The following is a 12,247-nucleotide window of genomic DNA, read 5'->3' on the forward strand; positions in this document are numbered from 1 at the left end:
GCAAATGACCTTTGCGTATTTTCCAAAGCTGCAAGGAACACATAAAGGACATTGTACACCCTTTACTCGTTCAAAATCCCCCTTACTGCTGCAGCTCCAGCAAATAAGCGGCTATTTGCTTAGCACTTCTGAGTTACTGGCATTTTCAATCATGTGATAAGAGAGAGCAGGGGAACTGGCACATTTCCAGAATCAAACATACCTTTGTGAAGTCAGAAGGCTTTTAAAACCTTGCTCCTGTAATTGGCCAAATCTGTCTTGAGGAAAGGGAAGCAGGTATAAAACTATCAAAAATCCAGGCTACTGGAACATTTCCTTTTTTCTATTCACAATTTTCACATTCTACTTTGTTAGCACCATAAGTAAATATCATATCATTCAACACGAGTGTTTGAAATGCTCGTTCCCCAGTGCGGTAAAGAAATAGCACTTGAACATAAATCTAATTACCTCAGCAAGGCCATTTTTATACTTTCTGCAGAGGCCAGGCACGGTGTCTCACGCCTGTAATCCCAGCACTTTGGGAGGCTGAGGCGGGTGGATCACGAAGTCGGGAGACCAAGACCACGGTGAAACCCGGTCTCTACTAAAAACACAAAAACAACAGCCTGGCGCAGTGGCCGGCGCCTGTAGTCCCAGCTACCCCGGAGGAGGACGCAGGAAAATGGCGGTAACCCGGGAGGCGGAGCTTGCAGTGAGCCGAGATGGCGCCGCGGCACTTCAGCCTGGGCCACAGAGTGATGCTCCGTCTCTGCTCCGTCTCAAAAAACAAAATAGTTACACTTTCTGCAGAAAGGGTACACTTGCCAGCAGTTTTGCCAAGAGAGTACACGGAACAAAGGAGCAGGCTAATTTATAACCTGACACATCCACCCTACTGCTGTGTCCGGTTTCCACTGGCTGGAACAGGACCTCACATTCTGTCTTTGTCCTGACTGGCTAGCAACTTAGAACTTTTTAAAAGAGGCAAAGGCAGAGGACAACAAAGAAAGGAGGAAGTAACTTGTGGAATGCTGAGAAAGGTAAAAAAACCTTCAAATAAGGAAGAGGCACAGGCTATGACCTAATGCTTGCTTGGACCAGTATAAGCACGCCAGGGCAAATATTTAGGCTAAACTGTGGGAGCTAAGAACATAAAGTACATTGATTTCTTTATTACCGCTAGCAGATATTTAAGAAGGTTAGCACAGGTCTTTGAATACATTTTGCTTCTAAGAGAAAGTTACTATTTATTCCTAATTAGACAGGGAGGAAAGCCTTTGAAGAGGAGTCTCTACTTTTTACATGAAGTTACTGAAAATGTAGTGAAATGTATATGTTTGCTACTAAATCCTATTTTCAATACACAGGGCAAGTTAGCTTTGTAAGAGAACCGTAGAGAAACCACTAAGAAGAAAACGCCTGTCAAGGAAAGAACTGTACATTCTCTGACTGGGTCATTCTTAATCTTTCGGGGTTATTGGACAACTTTGAAAATATATGAAAAGTCAGACCTTTCAAGGGAGAAAAAAGGACAGATAAACAAAATTTTGCATTCAGTTTTAGGAAGTTCAAAGACCTCTCCCCAAAACCTCAGATTTTAAAAAGAAATTCTGCTCTTATTCATTGCTCCTGAGAGCGCATTAGAGCTTAAGGAAGTAAATACATGTGAAGCAAAGGTAACATCCCATTATATCTGCCATCAGGTTAAAAATACCTTTTGGCCGGGCGCGGTGGCTCAAGCCTGTAATCCAAGCACTTTGGGAGGCCGAGACGGGCGGATCACGAGGTCAGGAGATCGAGACCATCCTGGCTAACACAGTGAAACCCCGTCTCTACTAAAAAATACAAAAAAACTAGCCGGGCGAGGTGGCGGGCGCCTGTAGTCCCAGCTACTCGGGAGGCTGAGGCAGGAGAATGGCGTAAACCCGGGAGGCGGAGCTTGCAGTGAGCCGAGATCCGGCCACTGCGCTCCAGCCTGGGCGACAGAGCAAGACTCTGTCTCAAAAAAAAAAAAAAAACCTTTTAATCTTGCTTTGAATATACTGATTGAAAGATTAATTCATTCATGCATTTAACACGTTATTTAGTACGTATTATGTACAAGTGTCTGTTTTAGGTGCTAGGGAGCAATGAATAAGACAAAAACACAACTCTAATTAAGTTTATACGTGGAAATGCTATTCAAGCTACCCAGAGTGTATGTTACAAGGTGAAAAAAGAATCTTAAGCTGCTATCCCAGAATTATGTTTCTTTTTTTTTAAATTCATATTTGACTAACAACAATTGAAGATATTTATGGGGTACAATATGATGTTTGATATGCATACATTCCAGAAACAATCAAGTCAATCAACATATTCATCACCTCACTAACCCACCATGTTTCTGTGGTGAGAAAGTTAACAGTCCTCTCTTTTTAGCAATTCTGAATTACTGGAAACAATGATTGGCAATCCTAGCTGTATATTAGAATCACCTGGGGAACTTTGAATCTCAGTGCTCCAGCTCCAAGGCTGAAATGTCACCTGCCTTCTTTCTTCTGTCCCCCAAACTTTCTATGGAGAGTATTATACTAAGAAATGCTTTGTGCATTCTGTTTGCATTTTATGTGTGCACACATGATCATGGGCACGTGTGTGTGTGCGTGTATACAGTGTGTGTACCGTATACACACACCGTATAGAACACACGCACGTATACACACACACGTACTGTGTGTGTACGGTGTTTGAGGATAGCAAAATATCTGAGTTGCACGTAGGTATAGTTCTACTGCAGAGGTGGCCCAGCACATGTAGGATGGGGAGATAATCTTTGAACAGAATAATTAACTAGACGTTACTGTGATAGCTTGAGGTCCCCCTTGGGGAAAATGAGCAAGACTTCCAGAGGACACTGAATTCTCACAATATGTATCTCAAATGTTAGGGAGACCCTAAAGGGTATCTGGGTCATATTTACTTTGGAAAATATTTGTGCTGGCTGTGGCTATAAAATATTGTAGTACTTTTCACCTGTTTTGAGTACAACTAAAACCAAAGGAATAAGTGGCTGCAGATTTGAAGCAATCCCTATAAAAAGGTAGCACTCATTTAAGTTATATTATACTTATTATCTTTCTATTGTTTTCTTTTTCCTTCTTTCCTTCTTGCTTTTTCTTTCTTGTTTTTTCTTTTCTTCTTTCTTCCTCCCCTCCTTGCTTCCTTCCTTCCCTCCCTCCCCCTCCCTCATACCTTTCTTCCCTTTTTTCTTTCTTGTTTTTACACTTTTAATCAGTTATATACTAATTTGACTAAAGGAGATAAGTAGTACTTCATCTATCCAACCTAGTGTACTCAACAATAGACCTTGTAACTAAGCAAGAGTGCTACAATTCTGGAACTACGTAAAAAAATACACAGAATTCTATAAGAGCTTTTTGGCCCTGAATATAATCTATGCTGGGAAGTGATGTTTTCACCTGGTTACAAGTACGACTCAAAAATAAAAAACACATTCATGGACCTCCCTCAATGTCAGCTAATTAATTTTCTACATTTTCTATCATTCTAAGTTTACTTTGATGGATTACTCACAAGCTACAGGAATGTAACTCAAAGAAATGATGCTGAGAGAAATAGTGGAACTTTGTGCGCTTGTTTGCTGTTGCATATTTTTTAGAAGATTTGGCTTTTTTGAATCTACAAAGGACATAATTTTAATAATATAACAAGGTCCTATCTGACACATACTATTTCATGGTATCTAATATTTTATTGCCAAGTACTAATTTCTCTTACATTTCACAATTTATATTTGTTTATTAAAATATTTATATTCTAGGCCGGGTGCAGTGGCTCACGCCTGTAATCCCAGCACTTTGGGAGGCCAAGGCAGGTGGATCACCTGAGGTCCGTAATTCAAGATCAGCCTGGTCAACGTGATGAAACCTCGTCTCTACTACACACACACACACACACACACACACACACACACAAAATTAGCTGGGCGTGGTGGTGGGCTCATGTGATCCCAGCTACTCAGGAGGCTAAGACAGGAGAATCACTTGAACCCGGGAGGTGGAGATTGCAATGAGCCGAGATTGCACCACTGCACCCCAGCCTGGGCGACAAGATCAAAACTACGTCTCAAAAAAAAATTACATTCTATATTAGTGTTCCCTCAACCTCAGTAATACCGACATTTTCTGCAAAGAAAATATCCCTTGTGAGTTTCTGTCCTGTGCATTACTACATTGTGTGTAGCAGCACACCTGACCTCAATCCACTAGATGCCAGTTGTACCCCTCCCACGAGCTGTGGTGACCAAAAATGTTTCCATATAGTGCAAATGTCTTTCAAGGTGCAAAATTATCCCCAGTTGAGGACCATGGACATATAACATGCCATAAGGAATTCAAATTAGCTTGTAAAATACAGTAAAATAAAAACAAAGTATAAATAAGAATCAAGTTTCACAAACAAATGTATATGTTGATAGAAATCCAAAATCAGTGGGAGAGGAAGGGAACAGAGGTATGTAAGATCTTAAGGGCTGAAAGATCTGATGTTATTGAGCCTGGCCTGTCAACTTAAGAATTATGAAGTCTACACATTTGGAAAGGAGATTTTATTCTTACAAAGTGTTACAGCCGACAAGGTGGCCATGCTAACAGGCTGGGGAGAATACGCTGTGGCAGAGACCATGGATTAGTTTTTTTTACACACTGCTATAAAAAACTGTCCGATACATTTATAGGGAAGGCATTGAAGAAAGAAGATGAATGTAAAAAGGGGAGAGCAGAGACAAGCTGGAACCCCAGGAACATGAGCTGCAGCCCATGAGGATGGTCAGGAATCAATAAAGATTAACTGGAGTTGTGTCAGTTCTTATTGTCTTCAACCCTGGTTAAGCGGGAGTTTTGCAGGAAAACTTAGTGCCTTTTGTTATGAAGCTTACAACTCATACAAATGAGAGGAGTCAGCGCATAAAAGACTAGATGTATGAACTACAGAAGCACATGCACAGACCTCTTGTAAGTGGGGAAAAAACCACCTTAATCAGTGCTACTTCTCTTTCATCCACCAAATCTTTCTTTTTTTGAGACAGTCTTGCTCTGTTGCCCAGGCTGGAGTGCCGTGGTACAATCTCAGCTCACTGCAATCTCTGCCTCCCAGGTTCAAGCGATTCTCCTGCCTCAGCCTCCTAAGTAGCTGGGATTACAGGTGTGTGCCACCACGCCCAGCTAATTTTTGTATTTTTAGTAGAGACGGGGTTTCACCATGTTGATCAGGCTGGTCTCAAACCCCTGACCTCATGATCTGCCCACCTCAGCCTCCCAGCGTGCTGGGAGTACAGGCGTGAGCCACTGCGCCTGGCCCATCCACCAAATCTTATGCAAAAATGTCTCTTATGGCCCAACCTATCAGAAACATACATACAGGAAAGAAGAATTCTGGGGAGAATGCTTTAGTCTAGCCATGTTGGCAAATTGCAGAGCCACCACATCTTCCAAATTGATTGCATTTTGGTATAGAATATAAATGTATCTATTCATTTTGAACCAAATGCAACCAAAACTTAGAAAACTTACATGCTGAAAAAATTAAGTAACATAGGACACTTAGGTTGATTTATCAGTAGTTCTTTAAAGGTTCAAAATTTCTAAAATTAAATTGATCATGGGCAGCAAACATGTCTAAACTATTTGGCTGACTTTTTTTGTTATTATACAATACTAGTTTCTTCACAAATTATAACTGAAATATTTTGTCTGTATATAATATTTTTAAAATTTTTGAGAACCATGACTTCCATTTGGATTCACAGAACATTGTTGCTTTTGTAGATGTAATTGTAAATTATGTATGCACTATGACCAATTTAAGGTACATTTCTGCCCTATATCTTTCTTATTTTAGTAGAAATGTTGTTTTACCATAAACTGGGACCTCCCAGTATTTGAATTATGGCCACAGTTTTGAACTGTTAAGGAAAATTTTAAATGGCATTTAAAATCACATCAGATATTTCATTTTGACACAATGATTTTTCAAAAGCTTTGATTTCATAAATTTGACTTCTTAAAAATAAAACAAATTGAACTAAATTCAATTATTGAATTGAAATAATATTGAGAAAATTTCATTTTTATCTGAAGTATCTGATAATACTGACATAAAATCGCCTTTTTTGGCCATCTTCGAATATTATCTTCCGCAAGTATAATCTGCACATTATGAGATATTATTTAACTTTTTCTGCGTGTGCTAGCATATTGAATTTTAAAATGAGGGACATGTATTTAGAACAACAATTTGATCTAAAGGACAAGTCGTACTTCATAGAGTAACATATAAACTCAAATTTTGCAGCTGCATGTGTTAATGGTAAGTCTTCAGTCACAGTCTTCATGCATAACGAGTAACATTTAAAGTAGTTGCCAATGCTTTTTCAGCAGATCTGTGATTTTCTGGTTTCCATATGAACAGGGATAGCACTATGACCCCAATAAGGACAGAGGATGGGGGTAAATATACAAAATGTTTTTCATTGTTAACTTTCTTGAGAGACAAAAATTGGGCACTTAGTTTTTTTCATTAAACATGAACTTTCAGTTTTTGTGATCATAACTACAAAAAAATTACAAAATTCCTTAAATAATAAAGAATTTTAAAAAGTATCCATTTACAACTTGTAAAAATGAGAGACTACATTTGAATTTGAAAAGACATTTGAATTACTCTTTTACTGATTACAGCATGACTGCTCTGCCCAAATTTCCTACATATATTTCTTGGACACCACCTATAATTTTCTATGTTTCCCAGTGCCCCTGACAGGTGGTAACCTAGAGTTCTATGAAGTTTGCAGTTCCTGGTATAGATCATAGCACAACTGACTTATAGAGAGGCAGCAGAGTCAATTACTTCTCCCATCAAACTCTGAGACTAGAATAAGTAGTTGTCCCTAGCACCTTGCATCAGACACTTCATTTTATCTGCAGACATCTTGCATGCTCTTTGAAAATGAAGGTCAGGGCAAAAGAAATGAGTTATCACTGTTCACTGTACAAGCATATCACACATTTCCAAATGAGACCGAGTCAGAAAATGGAAGTATAAATTTCAGATCTGCCAAAGCAACCCTGGTATGCTTTAATGTAACAATTAATATTAATACTCTATTAAAAATGAAATATATAGAAAAATGCAAAATTGGACTGGATTCCAAGAGTACAGGAATAAACAAGGAGTCGTCTAAAGCAAACTGGGACTTACAATTACACTACATTTAGATAACTATGACTCATATAAGTTTCAGAACTTATTTAAAGCTTTTCTCCATCTCCTAACTTGGGCTCTGGGATCTGCCTTTGAGAACAGGGGTGAATAGGTAGTGCCTGGTCTCTTCCTTCACTCTTCTCTGAACTATACTTCTAGCCAACCAGATGGAGCCAGCCTTTAAAATTACCTCAAATAATTCTCATATTCTGGTATTCACAACGTTGTTTATCCTTTCTCACACTGTATAGGGCTGACCTGTATGACCAATAGGAAATTGAAGAAGTAACGGAGACCGATAGGAAACTGAAGAAGTAACGGAGTGCTATTTCTTTCTTGTTTTTTTTTTTTTTTTTTTTTTTTTTTTTTGAGACGGAGTCTTGCTCTGTGCCCCAGGCTGGAGTGCAGTGGCGCGATCTCGGCTCACTACAAGCTCCGCTCCCCCGGGTTCACGCCATTCTCCTGCCTCAGCCTCCCGAGTAGCTGGGACTACAGGCACCCGCCACCACACCTGGCTAATTTTTTTGTATTTTTAGTAGAGACGTGGTTTCACCGTGTTAGCCAGGATGGTCTCAATCTCCTCACCTCGTGATCCGCCCGCCTCGGCCTCCCAAAGTGATGGGATTACAGGCATGAGCCACCACGCCCGGCCAACGGAATGTTATTTCTGATAGTCATAAAAGATGCTGGGACATCTTCTTTGTTTTCTCTATTAAATCACTTGCTTTTTGGGAAGCTAGCTACCATATTGTGAAGGTATTCAAGGAGCCTTATGAAGCAGTCCATATGAAAATAAACTAAAGCCTTTTTCCAACAGCTAACAAGCAGTTGAGGCTTCCTACTAACAGCTATGCGAGAGAACCATCTTGGAAGTGAATTATTTTGCCTCTGTCAAGCCTTCAGTTGACTACATCTGCAACCAACATATTGACTGCGAACTCATGATAAGATCTCAAGTCAGAGCTACCTAGCTAAGCCACTTCTGAAATTTTACCCACAAAGCCTGTGGAATAATAAATGTTTATTGTATCTAAGACACTTTTGGGGGGAATAATTTGTTACACAGCAATGAATAACTAATAGACTCCCCCACCATTAAGCAGTAGTAGGGTAATTACAGGAGTGGGACAAGTCTTGTATTGGCTGCTGTATTTATAAATTCAGCCTTTAGGGGTTCATTTTATAATATGTGCCCTCTTGCTGGGTGATTTTGAGGGCCTCATTAGTTATTCCTTAGAGTAGTGTTTTGTTTAGTTTTTTATTTCCACAATATATGTATATTTTTTACACAGGCAACACATTCTCTGACTTCTTGCAAGACCCTTTAATCTTCTGCCCTGGGAAGCATACCCATAGCTTATTCTTGTTCTAGTCCTTTCACCCTAGCAGGCTGCTTTCTTGGGGATAGTCTCATCAAGGTTTCAAGATGACTCAAACAGACTACCTTCTGAGGTACCCACTTAGCCAAAAGGAAAATCACTCATTTTAGACACACCGAAAGATAAAAATGCAGGTTGCCCAACTGCCAATCTATCTGCCCTTACACTGCCATCCGGAGCTACTCCGTCCACTCAGTTTTTATGTTCATTTATACCCCTAGACTTCTAAAGACACTGTCCAGTTCTGCCAAAGACTCTTTCTCTATGCTCCATCTGGGCAGCCTTATCAGTTGAGCCTATGAATGTCTGTAGCTTGGGAAGCTTCCTTCCGGATAATGCAATACCTATCTTCTCTTACAGGGATACTGAATTTGTACAAGTGGATGTTACGGAATCTTCGCGCAGCTCTGGTTTACTGGGAAAAATTTCAAAAGGCGTTGCAGTTTTTATTACTATGTGTCCCCTTCAACAAAATATCCCTTAAAATATAAGGTATTACCTATGAAGGCTGGACATAGCATACATCACTGGACCAATTTTACTAGCTTTTAGTATGTCCTGACTAGATGTGTCCTGCATTACTCTTCTTAGCTCTGAGATTCTAGCCAAAATAGCTAGACAACTGAAAAAAAGCACAACTTACTATCTTGTCATAATAATCTTCAAATTTATATTCTCCTCACTGGCCGGAACATAGATGAAAGGTACAAAATATGTTTGCTTTTTAAATAAAGATATGAAATAACTGAAATCTTAGTGACACAACTACTTATGTTCTAAAATAATTTTTCCATATAAAGCATCCTATAGCAGTTAGTTTGTAACATAATGGCTAATTTTCAACTGTGTAAAACTGAGTAATGACTTTTAAAAACCAAGGATATAACAAAGCTATTGTTTCTAAAAATAATCAAATTCATATTCTTCACATACGTCAGGAGGAGAATACCTCTAGTAAATGAGATCAAAACTTAGGAAAGAAGAGAGAGGAAAAATCTTAAACAATAAAATATATGGAAATCACAGTTGCCAAACAATAAATTACAATAGCAAAAATTAATTTCTGACTCACTCTGAAAAAATCCTATGATGAGATGCTTAGGAACATGTATTCTGAGTTAAAATTTACCATCTGTATGACCTTGTGTAAATTACTTAAATTATATAAGCATTAGTTATTCATTTTTCAAAATAGATGAAAATTAAACCTCACAGGGTGGTTAGAAGAATTAAATTAGATAATGCATGTAGAACACATAACGCATAGTCAATATGTAATAAATGTTAGCTTCTATTACTAAAGATGATGGAATAAAGAAAAGTAAGACAAACTTGGCAAGTTACTTTAGGCCATAAAGGAAATACATTAAAAGATTAAACATTTTATGATAAATACATTCTCAATACGCAAGGCATATTCCAGAGAAGTAACTTACAAATATTTGGTGATCTTGAAAGAGAAAATAATAAAAGAGAAAAAAGTCTATATTCAAAGATGTAATAGTAAACTTTTAGTCTCTGGACAAAGACCTTTTATTTCCTGAAAATTGGAAGTCCTCAAAATGTATTTAGGAAAATGGACAAAATTAATTTTACACCTACACTCATGTTAGTGCATTATTTTTTTCTTGGTGAAATTTTTAGATTGCTGTTATAAAGAAAAAGCTCTGTATATACCCATTAAAAATAGAAATAATACAGTCATAACAAGTAGAGGAAGAAAAGCTATTCCATGAATGACATAGACTTAGGGTGACCCCAGTCTCCTCTGGAACACTAAACCCTGAAAGAGATTGAATCAAGATCTGTGGTAGTTTTACTCAGAAAAAAAAAACAAAAAAAAAACGTTGTTTATATGTGAAGACATTTTTAAACATGCTTTCATTCAAGAATGATACCAACGTGTTGCTCTTCTTTAATAAAGTATTTAAAGTTCTTCCTAAATTAAGTTATTGGAAAAATATGCTCTAGAAAAAGAGAGAGAAAAAAATTTCAAAGGATACACAATTACAAATGATGCAAATAGCAGGATTTTCTTTTTTTAAAAGCTGAATAATATATGTGTTTGTATGTATATATATATATATGCACACATACATATATATATATAATTTTCCTTATTATTCATTTTTTAATCCCTTTATCTATCTATGGACACTTAAGTTGTTCTTGTATCTTGGTTATTAATAATGTTGAAATGAACGTGGGAGTTCAGATATTTCTTTGGTCATAATTATTTTCTTTGGAATATATACCCAGAATTGGGATGGCTGGATCATATACATGAACCTGGAGGACATTATACTTTGTGAAAGAAGTCAGAAGCAGAAGGACAAATTTTGTATGATCTCACTTTTTGAGGTGGAATTTAAAAAAATCAAATTCATAGAAACACAGAGTAAAAGTGTGGTTACATTAAGTTGAGAGTGGGAAATGGAAAGATGTTCATCAAAGGTTACAAAGTTTCGGTTAAGTAGAATGAATAAGTTCTGGAGATCTACTGTGTATAGTATGGTGACTACAGCTAATATACTGTATTGTATACTTAAAATTTGCCGAGAGTAGACCTTAAATGTTCTCACCACACAGAGATACACAGCACACACACACACACACACACACACACACACACACACACACACACACAGGGTATGTTAATTAGCTTGATTGTGGTAATGATTTCACAGTGTGTTTAAATATCAAACATCACATTGTACACTTTAAAAACAGATAATGTTTATTTGTTTATTATCCCTCAATAAAGCCAGGGGTAAAAAAAAAGATGAGAACTATAATAAACATATGGAGAAAGTGCTTTAGGAACACTGAAAGAGGGAAAATTGATCCTACTTGTGAAGGTCTAAGAATTAGGGGAAGAGAATTTAGCTTCTTAAGAAGAAAAGTAGAATTTACCAAACAAGGATATTCTAAATAAGTAAGTGTATAGTGAAGGCATTAAGTCAAATACGTGCTTACCATTTTCAGGATTTAAGTGTAGGGCAGTTCATTGTCACTATCTCTGGGTATTCAAGAAGTATATTCTTCCATTGAAACCAACTTTCAAGACAATAAAACTGCATAGCAATTAAAATTCTAGGCAATTTTGGAAAAACTGGAACTAACAAGCTGATATACAAATATATACTTTAAATAATTTGCTTCAGTGCCACTAAAAAGTTATTTTTATATTTAACTAGAAATAAGAGAATGGTATTGTAAAAACCAAACAAAATAAATGTAAATTTAAGAAACAAATTTTACAACCCCAGATTTTATTTGCAAAAACTTAGAAAGAAAACCTACGTTTTCTGCTGACTTGCTGACAACTTTGTAATGACTAAGAATTAAAACTTATAATTCATAAACTATCATTTATTATTTATTTATATTAATCTCCTTGCCTTTATTTCAGGAAAATCACAAATCATGCTGTAATATATTTATCACATAATTTAGGTTCTTTTGATAGGGTTATCAGATTAGACAACCATCTTTAGGAATTTCAGTTTTTATGTTGTTTTTTTATCAATATGAGTTTGGAGAAACTTCATGCTATTAAGGCAGTATTACTTGGAATTCTCAATAGCATTATGTAAGTAATACTTAGATTTGAAGATAAAAGT

The 12,247-nt window shown here is 37.1% G+C and overlaps 1 long non-coding RNA gene across 2 annotated transcripts in view; it reads right to left on the reverse strand.

Moving 5' to 3' along the window:
- The window catches only part of LOC144338700 (uncharacterized), a 320,354-nt gene extending 319,512 nt beyond the window's left edge, over positions 1–842 (reverse strand). Inside the window, exon 1 of one of the 2 annotated variants that reach the window (XR_013412995.1) lies at positions 451–842. This is a non-coding gene — a long non-coding RNA (uncharacterized LOC144338700). The remainder of the gene's footprint in view (positions 1–450) is intronic. The other variant, XR_013412996.1, reaches the window with a different exon arrangement.
- Positions 843–12,247: the final 11,405 nt, after the last annotated feature.

This window comes from Macaca mulatta, chromosome X (genome assembly GCF_049350105.2).
Source record: "Macaca mulatta isolate MMU2019108-1 chromosome X, T2T-MMU8v2.0, whole genome shotgun sequence".
Taxonomy (NCBI): domain Eukaryota; kingdom Metazoa; phylum Chordata; class Mammalia; order Primates; family Cercopithecidae; genus Macaca; species Macaca mulatta.